This window comes from Musca domestica, unplaced genomic scaffold, assembly GCF_030504385.1.
Source record: "Musca domestica strain aabys unplaced genomic scaffold, Musca_domestica.polishedcontigs.V.1.1 2, whole genome shotgun sequence".
Taxonomy (NCBI): domain Eukaryota; kingdom Metazoa; phylum Arthropoda; class Insecta; order Diptera; family Muscidae; genus Musca; species Musca domestica.
In genome coordinates, this window is record NW_026712249.1 from 31,635,447 (window position 1) to 31,649,013 (window position 13,567).

A 13,567-nucleotide genomic window follows, 5' to 3' on the forward strand; every position below is an offset into this window, starting at 1 on the left:
TAAGCTTATTCTAAAATTTGATGCTATTTCCGAAAATTTTTGCTTTCATTCAATAAATTTAAAAAAAAACAAGTAAGCAAAGGCTACAGTCGAGCGGGCCGACCGTTGAATACCCTACAACACTATAATAAACCATACAGTTTATATAGGCGAAGTACTCGACAGAACTCCACAAGATATTGAGACAAATAATTAAAGAAAACCATCAGGTTTCGTTCTCTAATTTTCGAAAAATAACAACAAACTAATTTGCTCATTTCCAATTTATTGGTAGATGTTGCACTTAGATGGTCTTCCTAGATCTGGAAGCAATATTTCCCAAAGACCTATAATCTCTCAGAAGTGGCAAAAGATTAACATTTATTATTGGTTTTTGACTAAAACGCATCTATATGAGATACAGACATTTGACTATTTTCTTCAACGAAATAGTCAGAAGTGCGTCTTTCCATTTGAATATTTTTGAATGGCCATTAGAAACTGCTTGGCTTTTGCAATGTCCGGTAACCCCCATCCAAATGTGCGTGAGGATCGGGCGATAATTACGACCTGCCGACAAGTTTGCAGTTTTTTTGGTCCATTTCAACCCTCAAATATATGGCGATCATCTCCAAAAAGAGTAGGCTTCTATTCTGACCCTCATCTTAACCCCATGCAAAATTTCGTAAGGATCGGGCCATAAATGCGATCTGTATATGATATCCTGATATCCTAACTACTTAGTTTTGTTAGCTGTAGAAATATTACCAAATGTTTTATTCAAAATAAAAATATGCCAAAAATATGACAAAATTAAAAAAATATGAGAAAATTTTACAAAATCAATATTTTCATCTTTAGAGAGATATTTTTATGCGATTTTTTTGTACGTTTTTTCTTTCCTGCCAAGAGGCCATTCTGAATTAATGAGAACTGTCGAAATCAGTTCAGCTGTTCTCGACATATAAGAGATCTTTCAAGCATATCTTCTTTGATAGACATATATATCGCACATATTTTGCTATATATCCAATTTGTTGGATGTTAACATCAATGTAAAGATCAGTAGTAACCTTGTCATGGCTTTGTGATTTCGCCGGGATTTAAAATATTCGCGGTTTGATGAAAAATTTTGAATTTTTTCAATACAAAAGATATCGTCTATTTTACCCGCTAAATATTATCCGATGACCACCCAAATTGGTAGGCTTCTTCCCCTCCCTAAACTCCAGCTACATGCGAAATTCCGCGTCGATTGGTCTATAATTGCGACCTGTATAGCTACTGCAATATCCGACATTTTTTCAGTATTTGGTCCATTTCAACCCCTAAACATTTGGCGATCATCTCCAAAAGAAATAGGGTTCTATTCTGGTCCAAGCCCCACCTACATTCTAAATTTCGTGAAGATCGGACCATAATTGCGACCTGTAGAGTGATTACAAATTAACATGGACAGACGGACAGACGGACGGACATACATAGCTAGGTCGACTCAGCTCGGCGAGCTAGGAAGATCCATATATACTTTCCTACATGGGAAATCAATATTTCGAGGTGTTACATAAATTCTGGCCCAATCAAACTTATAATACCCCCAACACATAGTGTTGTAGGGTATAAAAAAAACAAGTAAAAAAGCTGTAAGTTCGCCCGGGCCCAACTTTGAATATCCTCCACCATTTGGCTGAAAATGCGCACCGTCGGTTGGCCACCAGAACTCAAGTGCCGGCCATGGTGATGGTGTGGCCCGCCATAACAGCCGATTGTATTAATAGACTGTGGCATCAGAAAAAATGCCTATTCTGGAGGGTGTATTAAAGCCATAGGCACGCAAACATTTTAGCCGCAGACCTTGGACTCCAACAGGACTCCAACAGGACTCAGCAACACCATCGCATTCAGCACGAGCCACCCAAGAATAATTACAAAATGAAGTTCAATGCTCCATTTCTAGCGCACAACGACCACCAAAATCTTCGGATACCAATCCGTTGGACTATTGTGTCTGGAGCATTTGGAAAGCAAGGTTGGCTCTAAAAAATACCAAAGTGTCGATCGCCGGGAATGGACCAAAATACCGCAGAGCAACATTTGGGCAGCGTGTGACTGTTATCATTGGCCGTGAAAGCCAAAATTAGTGCCAAAAGTGAAAAATTCGAAAAAATCTAAACTTTTTCTAAAATTTGGTATTTTCGACATTTTTTGCTTTCATTCAATAAAATTAAAAAGAAAAACTGTAAAAATTATGGCATTTGACTTTATTGCAGTTTTTTTATATCACCCTGTACAATGTTTCGTCATACGAGCTAAAACCCATTTTGAACCACAATACTAATTTTTAGAAAAATTCGGGTAAAAATATGACCAACAAAATCCAATTTTTAGACAAATCCGCAAAAAAAATATGAAAAATAAGATCATCAAAATACCGAATATCGGGCGGTACCGTTATATGGGGGCTATACAAAAACGTTGACATATACCAATTTTTAGACAAAACCGTGGAAAAAATGTGGCGAAAATCATTAACATTTCGAATATCTGGAGGTACCGTTATATGGCGGCTGTACCAAAACGTGGCCGATATATCTCATTTTCAATACCAACCATCCTAGACACAGTAGAAATTATTCTGCCAAATTTTCGTGATTTTAACAGACGGACATCGTTAAATCCACTTAGAATTTAATGCTGATTATATACTTTATGGAGTCTACGATAAATATTCAGGGATGTTGCAAACGGAATGACAAAGCAAATCTATACTCCTTTCCAAGGTGGAAGGAATAAAAATTCAGTTTTTTCCTACACCGCCTTTGTGTCCGAAAAATATGGAAAAATTGGAAACTGGAAGCATTAAGGAACAAAACTACCGGCAGCCGGAATAAAGGTACAAATCCACATTATATTTGAATTCAGTCTGACTATTAAGAAATAACAAAATTTATACTCTTTTATTCGCTCCTCTGTCATGTCCATTCCAGTGAACCTTTTATACTCATATCATATCACATGATAAATTATGATATCATTTTTATGAATATTTCAAAACACACTTTGGTATTAATATCAGTAGTATATTTTATTTATTTTTTTATTTTCAATAATTTATTCCAAACATAGAAAAATTAATACTGCCATAGGATCTTCAATTTCATTCATCTTTATTTGCATTCATGGAAAAAAATCTAATTTAGGTTTCTCATTAAAAACAACGAAGCCAATGAAAGTGTACCACACAAATACATGCATGCATGCATGTATGCCTGTAAACAAGACGTATACTTTACATTAATAAAAATTGCACATAACTCATACGCCACACTGAACATGCAATCATTTTAAGGCTTTGGTAAAATATTTACAATTCAACACGAACATACAAATATATGCATTTCGAATAGTTAGATAGTAGATTTTTATAAGAAAACAAGTAAGCAAAGGCTATAGTCGTGCAGGGCCGACCATGTGATACCCTAAAACACTACAATATATTAGAAGTCTCTTTATGTCCCAATCCATTTTGGAAGATTTCGTTTTTGAAATAATGTCAAAAAGCTCTGCCCAGATTTAAATATAATCCAATGGTCATCCAAAGTGATGGACTTCTTCCTTGTCCTTAACACTCTTCTGATGTGAAATTCCGTGTCGATTAGTTTTCAATTGTGGCCTATAGAGCGACTACAAAATTAGAAAAATTAAAATTTGTTTAGACCATTTGAACATATAAATGTTCATCTTAAGAACTATAGGCTTTAATTCTGACCCAACCCTGGCTCCATTCCAAATTTCGTGAGGATCGGACGATAATTGCAACATGCATAAAATAGTAGTGTTGAAGGGTGTAAAATTTAGAAAATTTACAATTCAAAATTGTAAGTGAAATTGAAAAAATCGCATGCGACAAAAAATATGACAAGAATTGAAAAAATGGAACAAAAACCAGTAAGGAAAGTCTTAAAGTCGGGCGGGGCCGACTTTATGATACCCTACACCATTTTGCTAATTTAGTAGAGCTCCGCATAACAATTAAAAGTTTTTGTGGGAGAATTCAATCATACACGCTATGATTATAATTACAATTTAAAGTTCAAAGGACTAAATATGACGAAGCATTTGTATCTTTTAAAAATCGGAAATCGGATAAAAATATATATGGGAGCTATATCCAAATCGGAACCGATCTCGATAGAATTTGGCTGTATTTGATATATTTCCCTGAATATCGTTGTTGCGGAGTGCATATTACGGCTGTGGGTAACAAATATGACAAATCGGATGAACAGTATATATGGGAGCTATAGGTATATCTGAACCGATCTTTACCAAATTTGACATACTAGCTTCTAGACTCAATTCGGTCGTAAGTGCCAAATTTGATCCCATTTATGCAAATATTAGACGTTTGGTGCACAATCAAAAGTAAATCGGACGAAGTTATATGTGGGAGCTATATCCAAATCTGAACCGACCTCGATAAAATTTAGCAAATGTATTTCTGAGCTGTGTTTGATATATTTCCCAAATTATTGTTGTTACAACTTGCACATTACGACTGCGGAGGACAAATATAACAAATCGGATGAACAATATATATGGGAGCTATACGATTTCGATCAAATTTAGCATACTTATTTTCAGGTCCAATCTGATCGTACGTGCAAAATTCCATACCATTCAGACTGATGTTACACGTTTGGTGCACAATAAAAGGCAAATCGAACGAAGATATATATGGGAGCTATATCCAAATTTTTGACCGATTATCTCCAATTTCAATAGGGCCAAACAAATGATTTGTGCAAAATTTCATCTGGATAGGGCACTAAATGCGAACTGTACTTTGTTTAAAAAAATACATGATTCTATGCAGATCATCAAAAGGAACTATGGGTCTATCTCGTTTCCTTTTGCCTGTTACAAACAAATGCACAAAGACATAATACCCTGACCACCTTGTGGTGTAGGGTATAAATATTCACTTTTTTATTGGTATATTTTTCCGCGATTTTCTTAGATTTTCTGCTTTTCTGGCAAGAGACCATTCCGAATTGATGGGAATTGGGAAAATCGGCTCAGCTGTTCTTGATTTATAAGCAGAATAAATAAGTTCAATTCTTTTACATATATATGATACTTATTTTGCTATTTATCCGATTTCTTGGCTATTAGCATCACTTAAATGGTCAGGAGTGATATTTTAATGTATTCGTGATTTGGCTAGGATTGAAAATATTCGCGGTTAAGTGGACATTTTCCTATTTTCTTAAATAAAAGTTAGGGGCTATTTTACCCGCTGATTATTGTCCGATGGCCGCCCAAATTGGTAAGTTTCTGCCCAGTCCTAAACTCTAACTCCATGTAAGTTTTGTCGATTGGTTCATAATTGTGGCCTATAGAGCAACTGCAAAATCAGTTTTTGGTCCATTTCAACCCCTAAATATCGTGCGATCATTTCTAAAAACAATAGGGTTCTATTCTGACCATAACCCCACCTCGATTTTCAATTTCGTGAAGATCGGTTCCTAATTTCGACCTGTAGCTTGATTACAAATTAACATAGACAGACGGACAGACGGACATACATAGCTAGATCGACTCAGCTCGGCGAGATAGGAAGATCCATATACACTTTCCTATGTGAGAAACCAATATTTCGAGGTGTTACCTAATTTTTGACCCAATCAAACTTATAATACCCCCAACACATAATGTTGTAGGGTATAAAAAGTGAACTATCTCTCGTACACACACACACACACATGCAGTCTAACTACAAACCTTGCATATTTCTATTTCTATTTTATTTCCGGAACATGTTTTTTCCATATTTTACAGATGTTACAGAACTGCATGTTCGCTCTGCTACGAACACACGCACACACATAGTGTAACAAACAAATGTATTTGCTGCACAACATCTTTTACATTGCATAAAGAAATACGTGGTCTTCTTCTGTTTGGAAGCGACAAGAGAGTCCGAGAGAGGGAGAGAAGGACGACAAACGGAAAACAAAAGGCGGATGTTGCTGCTGCAATCGCACAATGCATCTTCGTTACTTTTGCAAAAGACATTTTGATGAATTTATGTCTTATTGTTTACAGCAATTACTCAAAAATATGTTGAACGGTTGGTCGGTCGTTTTGGATGTTTGGCTGACTGCCTGCCTGCCTGTCTGTCTGTCCGACCGGTTATTTCAATGGTTGATTATTGTGCCACCGGCGTACAACAATTCAGCATCAAATTATGAAAATTCATAATAAAAAAAATGGGTATATGGCGAGATAGACGGGAAAAGATGAGTCGGAATGAATGTTGGGGAATTGTTAGACAATATCTCATTCTGAATGTTTTGAACAAAATCATAAAAGAAAATAGAACATAGTTAAATATAAAATTTTGAAACAGAAGGATGATCACATAATATTTATAGGTTGAAATGGACCAAGAACTGAAAAAAATCCTGATTTTTCAGTTGCTCTACAGCTCGCAATTATAGACCAATCGAAGCGGAAGTTAGCATGGGTCTAGAGCTTAGGTCTGGGCAATATTTAGTGGATGAAATAGGTCACAACATTTGTGTTAAAATAAAAGTAAAATTTTCCATTAAACCGCGAATATTTTTAATCCTGGCGAAATCACAAATAGACGAACAGGTCAATTCTGACCGTTACGTAGATGCCGATAGTAAATATATCGGTTATATAGCGAAATATATACAATGTGTATATACAAAGGAATGACTGGACCGATTTTGACAAATTTTGTCAATTCAGAATGCCCTCTTGACATAAAAGTATAGAATCTAAAAAAAATCGCAGAAAAATATGCCAATAAAGATGTTAATATAGATTTTATAGTATTTTGTAACATATTTTTATTTTTTCATATTTTTTATCGCATGCGATTTTTTCAATTTGACTTATAGTATTTTCTAATATTTTTTCACCTTACAACACAGGTTGGGGATATTATATGAGTATTGCAAATATCGTCCGATCCTCACGAACATCTTCACAAGGTTAGGATTGGGCTCAGAAGGGCTAGGCATATTGTTTTCAAAAATGTTCGCAATATATTAGGGTGTTGAAATGGACCAACAACTAAAAATTTTCCTGATTTTGCAGCCGTTATAAAGTTCACAAATAGAAACCAAAGACACGAAATTTCGCATAAAGGACAGGGAAGAATTCTAGCATTTTGGATGACCATTGGATTATATTTATCTGCAAAATGGACTACAACAACTAACATCCCGACGGAGTGCATAAATATTGGGCAAATGTCCCTAGTCAAAATCCTAATTTCAAAAGCTAAATCTTCCAATATGGATTTGGACATAAGGGTGCTTCTAACATATTGTAGTGTTATAGGGTATAACATAGGCGGCCCGTACGACTATAGCCTTTTCTTACTTGTTTTAAACATAACAAGTTGAAAAGTATCGGCCGGGTTTGACGACAGACTTAAATCGATTATTTAAATATATTTTGCGTTCTGTTATGATTACTCAAATTTTTGACCCTCAATGAAGTAGGTTCCGATGGAATGGGCCAATATTGCTCATTTCGTATCTGACCTGAATAAATATGATATAAATATTGTGACGTGCCGGAATTACACTATTTTGGTTACTGCCTTCACTTTATATAAGATATGTGAGATTTTATCGAAAATGTTAAAATGTGCGTGAAGTACCGGATATAGTGAATATGTTAAGTTTGTCATTCCGTTTGAAAGTGATCGACACAATAATTTTAGATCTAATAAACAATTCTAAGACAATTTAGCCCTGTCCGTCCGTCCGTCAGTTGTAATCACACTAGAGTCAAAACGAATTAAGATAGAAAGCTAACATTATGCACAGATCAGTTTTCTGTATGCAGACAGGTCAAGTTCGATGATGGGTTATATCGATACACGATATCGTATCGTATCGTAACGGTACCTTCTGATATTCGGTATTTTGGTAATGATTTTCTGATTTTCGTCCGACAGCAGTTGAAATTATTACAGTGACAGTTCATTATATTGTTTACAAGCGCACAAAAGCATTTTGGTGAGAATTTTCCAGAAAAAAATTATTCCTGATGGAATTCAAGCGTGATGGTGTGAATTCTTTATATTTGGCTGGAAATCCACAAGTGGCTATCGTGGTAGCGTAGCTCGACGTCAAGAAATGGGACGGAAGAAAACAACAACATCAGCAGAAATGGTTCGATAAGTAGAGAAGCGACTTGATCGAAACCCGCGTCGCAGTGGCCGAAAAATGTCTCGTGAGCTGAACATATCGCAATATTCCATTCGGCAAATGTTGAAAAAAGATCTCGGGGTAAAGCCATTGAAATTCCAAAAAGTGCAAAAACTTATACCACAATAGAAAGAAAATAGACTCAAAAGAGCTAAAGAGTTGCTTCACTTGGCCAAAAGTGGTGAACGGCCGAATTTGGGTTTCTTCGATTAGAAAATATTCGTTGTCCAGCATTTTGTAAACTTGCCAAAGAAGTCAATGGAAAATGTGCACCTTTGGTTGACCACCAGAACTCAAGCGCCGGCCATGGTGATGGTGTGGGCCGCCATACAAGCCGATGGTTGCTCTCCGCTCGTATTAATCGACCGTGTCATCGGAATAAATGCCGAATTTTATTGCGAAAATATTCTGGAGGGTGTATTAAAGTCTTGGGCACCTAAAAATTTTGGCCGCAGACTTTGGACTTTCCAACAGAACACCTTCGCACTCAGCACGCTCCACCCAAGAATGATTACAAAATGAGGTTCCTCGCTTCATTTCCAGCGCACAATGGCCACCAAAATCTCCGGATACCAATCCGTTGAACTATTGTCTGGAGTATTTTGGAAAGCAAGGTTGGCACTAAAAAATACCAAAGTGTCGATCACCGCAAGCTAGCGTTTCGGCGGGAATGAGCCAAAATACCGCAGAGAAGAGCAGAAGGTGACCAATTCGAACAAATCTAAAATTATTTTAAAATTTGATGCTATTTCCAATATTTTTGCTTTCATTCAATAAAATTTATAATAATGTAAAAATTATGGCGTTTGACACTGTTGAAGTTTTTTTTATCTCACCCTGTATATAGGAGCTATATTCAAAATTGATCCGATCTTGATAAAAGGTATTTCTGACCTGTGTTTAATATATTTCTCCGAATATCGTGTTACGTCTGTAGAAGAAGAATATATATGGGAGTTATAGCTATGTCTGAACCGATTTCCACCAGATAGGACACACCTGTTTCCAGGCTCAATTTGGTTACACGTTTGATGCACAATAAACTTGAAATCCAGTAAAGATATATATGTGAGTTTTATCTAAATTTTAACCGATTATCTCAAATTTCAATAGAGTTCATCCTGGGGCCAAACAAACGATTTGTACAAAATCTACATCTTGATCGGGCAATGGATGCGACCTGTATTTTTTTAACAAAAATACATGGACAGACAGACGGACGGACTTGCATAGGTCGACTCAGAGTCCAAAGGAACTGCGGGCCTAACTTGCTTCCTTCTTTATTTTACAAACAAATTCACAAAGACATAATACCCGGATCACAGTGTGGTTTAGGGTATAACATTACGATTTCCGAATACAGAATTGATATATTCAATTTAACTGCCTTTGTTGTTTTTAAAGTATCATAAAAAGTAAGCACATTTCCATCTAAAATATTCTCTCAAAAATATCCCCAACTTTAAATTGTTACAAATTGTCCTGCCTTAAAGGTCATAAAGCCACAACTGTAATTTGTGACTGCAACAAAAACTGAATAATCAGTTGGCCCCCAGTTTTTTGCTGTTGCCTTTGCCAAACTTGAAAAGTGCAAATTAATAAAACAAACTTACCGACACACACACACACTCTTCACTACTAATTCGACAAATCGGAATGAAACGTTTCAACAAAATGTTTGTTTGTTGTTGCTGTTGTCCGTACCTTCACAACAACAGAGAAATTTCATCAGCTGCACGTTTATTTTCGAAATAATTACTAAAATAACAGCACACAAATACCAGTTACCACTACAGCTAACACACACACACACACATACACAAACATATAATTGTAGCCAAACACACGTACACACACACAAATCTCGACTCTTTCTCATGTAAAAGTTGATTGTTGCAAAAGTTTCAACTTTCTAGTTTTGGACCAACATTATCAACAGCTAACTGACTGACTGGAGGACTGCTGCTGCAACATGGCAGCAACAGGACATAGTTGGTGTTGGTAGTTATCTGTGTGTGTATGTGATTGTGTTTCAGTTGTTATTCGTTTCGGAATTCTTGCCATAAAACAAAGAGACATCAACAGGATATAAAACAAAAGTACCAACAACAACAACAAAAACAACTGAAATAAAATAATACTCATTCACAAATAAATACAAGAAAATAAAATAACAAAAACAAAAAAAAACACCATCACAACTAACAGCTTACAAATAATTGACAAAACTTTTTCATTAACACAAAAGTTGGTAGAATTAGTTTGTTAACGTGGAGGATTGAATGGGAATGATCGGTAAATTCATTATACCCCACAACACTATGTGTTGGGGGTATTATAAATTTGATTGGGCCAAAAATTATATAACACCATGAAATATTGGTTTCCCATATAGGAAAGTATATATATCTTACTATCTCGCCGAGCTGAGTCGATCTAGCTATGTATGTCTGTCCGTCCGTCTGTCCATGTTACTTTGTAATCACTCTACAGGTCGCAATTATGGTCCGATCTTCACGAAATTTAGAATGGAGGTGGGGCTAGGGTCAGAATAGATTTCTTTTGGAGATGATCGCATAATATTTAGGGGTTGAAATGAACCAAAAACTGAAACATTTCCTGATTTTGCAGTTGCTCTACAGGTCGCAATTATAGACCAATCAAAGCGGAAGTTAGCACGCGGCTAGAGCTTAGGGCTAGTCAGAAGCCTTCCAATTTTGATGGTCATCGGGTAATATTTAGTGGTGAAATAGGCTACAACATTTGTGTTAAATAAAAGTCAAATTTGCATTAAACCGCGAATATTTTTAATCCCGGCGAAATCACAAATAGACGAACAGGTCAATTCTGACCGTTACGTAGATGCAGGTAGTAAATATAGCGAAATATATACAATGTGTATATACAAAGGAAGGGGATGTTAGTTAGAATGCTTATATCTCAAGAATGGCTGAACCGATTTTGACAAATTCTGTCAATTCAGAACGCCCCCTTGACATAAAAGTATAAAATCTAAAAAAAAAAATCGCAGAAAATTTTGCCAATAATGATGTTATTACAGATTTTGTAGTATTTTGTGACATTTTTTAATTTTTTCATATTTTTTATCGCATGCGATTTTTTCAATTTGACTTATAATATTTTGTAATATTTTTTCACCTTACAACACAGGTTGGGGATATTACATAAGCATTGCAAATATCGTCCGATTCTCACGAAAATTTCCACAAAGGTAGTGTTAGGCTCAGAAGGGCTAGGCCTATTGTTTTCAAAGATGTCCGCAATATATTAGGGGGTTGAAATGGACCAACACCTTAAAATTTTCCTGATTTTGCAGCTGTTATAAAGGTCGCAAATAGAAACTAAAGGACACGAAAAATGGGAAAAATGGACCACTAATTTTGTGTGAAAAAATACCGGCATTACTTAAAGGCGAGTACACGTAGGCATGTTATACCCTACAACACAACAATATGTTAGAAGCCCCCTTATGTTCAAATCCATTTTGGAAGATTTCGCTTTTGAAAATATGTCACGAAGCACTGGCCAGATATTACCCTTAGCATTTTGACCAGAGACATTTGCCCAATATTTACGCACTCCGTCGTGCTGTTAGTTGTTGTGGTCCATTTTACAGCTAAATATAATCCAATGGTCATGCAAAATGCTAGAACTCTCCCCTGTCCTCAACTCTCTTCTCAGGCATGTCGACTGGCTTCATTTGTGTGATCAGAACATTTTTTTCTGTTTTGGTTCATTTGTTAATCGATCTTCTTCAAATGCAAGAAGCCCCTTTGTATCTCCAAATTTAGACTCATCTTTATGATTTGCTTGTCTACGATATTTGGGTATATTCGTCAACGAAATCAGCATAAACAAGTTAAAAAGCAGTAAGTTCGGCCGGACCGAATATTGAATACCCTCCACCATTTGGAACGAATTTGGAAATTTTCAAAAAATAAAGTTCTTAAAATATTCTGTTAAAATTTAAAAAATACCGAATACAACCATTATATTGGGGTCTATACGACGTTTACCTACATAGGCTTTGTTTGTCATAAGCCATTACCATATTCAAATTCGAAACTTGAAATAAACGGTGAATAATGTTGCTAAAATCATCAAAATATCGTATATTGGGAGGTACCGTTATATCGGAGTTGTGGGAAGACCTGGACCAGCATAGACAATTTTCTGTCACAGGCTATGGGTATTGTACCTACCGAATATAGGGAGGTACTGATATATGGGGCCTTTACGAAGACCTGTAACTGCATAGACAATTTTCTGTCACCATTACGAACTCTAAATACGTAATTTGAAACAACTCCGATGAATTATGTCGCTAAAATCATCAAAATACCGAATATCGGGAGGTACCGTTATATGGGGGCTATACGAAGACGTGGACCTGCACAGACAATTTTCTGTCTTAGGCTGTAGTATCCATTTCGAACTTCAAATACCAAAGTTGAAACAATTCCGGTGAATAATGTCGCTAAAATCATCAAAATACCGAATATAGGGAGGTACTTATATATGGGGGCTATATGAAAACATGGCCCATTTATGAACTTAACCTGCCTACTAGATAAAATAAACACGTGTGCAAAATTTTAGTCTTCTATCTCCATTCGTTCGAAAGATAGCGGGATTACAACAGACAGACAGACAGACGGTCATGGCTATCTCGTCTTAGAATTTTACGCTGATCAAGAATATATATATACTTTGTAAGGTCTGACATGAGTATTTCGAGGAATTACAAACGGAATGACAAAGTTAATATACCCTCCATAGCATGCTGGAGGGTAAAAAAGGGCAGAAGCTCGCCATTTGTGTATTTTGGATTTCGCCTGTAAGTTATTTTCAGCGTTTCGGTAGAATGGAAATTTTGGTATTTTCTTCACACAAAACTAATGGTCCATTCTTCCCGCTGTCCTAAACTCTAACTTCGTGCGAGCTTTAGTGTCCTTTGGCTTCTACTTGTGACCTTTATAACGACTGCAAAATCAGGAACATTTTTAGTTGTTGGCCCATTTCAACCTATAAATATATTACGGACATCTTTAAAAACAATAGTCCTAGCCCTACTGAGCCTAGTCCTATCCTTATGCAAATTTTCGTGTGGATCGGACGATAATTGCAATCTGTATGTATTATGTCCAACCTGTGTTGTAAGGTGAGAAAATATTACAAAATATACACTTCAATATTATAAGTCAAATTAAAAAAATCGCATGGATTAAAAAATATGAAAAAAATTGAAAAATACTACCAAATATATAAATATACGTTATTATTGGCATCTTTTTCTGCGATATTTTAGATTT